A 212-nucleotide genomic window follows, 5' to 3' on the forward strand; every position below is an offset into this window, starting at 1 on the left:
ACGGCGGAACCAGGAGGAGCACAGCGGTGACGGCCAGGGGATGACAGGGGGGAACCAGGAGGAGCACAGCGGTGACGGCCAGGGGATGACAGGGGGGAACCAGGAGGAGCACAGCGGTGACGACCGGGGCATGATGAAGGGGGGAACCAGGAGGAGCACAGCGGTGACGGCCAGGGGATGACAGGGGGGAACCAGGAGGAGCACAGCGGTGA

At 67.9% G+C, this 212-nt stretch overlaps 1 protein-coding gene across 2 annotated transcripts in view; it reads right to left on the bottom strand.

Annotated features, from left to right (window-relative positions):
- The window catches only part of RPTOR (regulatory associated protein of MTOR complex 1), a 319,730-nt gene that overhangs the window by 55,065 nt on the left and 264,453 nt on the right, over positions 1–212 (bottom strand). The gene's annotated exons all lie outside the window — the stretch shown is intronic.

The sequence above is a fragment of the Otolemur garnettii genome, unplaced genomic scaffold (assembly GCF_000181295.1).
Source record: "Otolemur garnettii isolate 467f Iridium unplaced genomic scaffold, OtoGar3 scaffold00018, whole genome shotgun sequence".
NCBI classification, from domain to species: domain Eukaryota; kingdom Metazoa; phylum Chordata; class Mammalia; order Primates; family Galagidae; genus Otolemur; species Otolemur garnettii.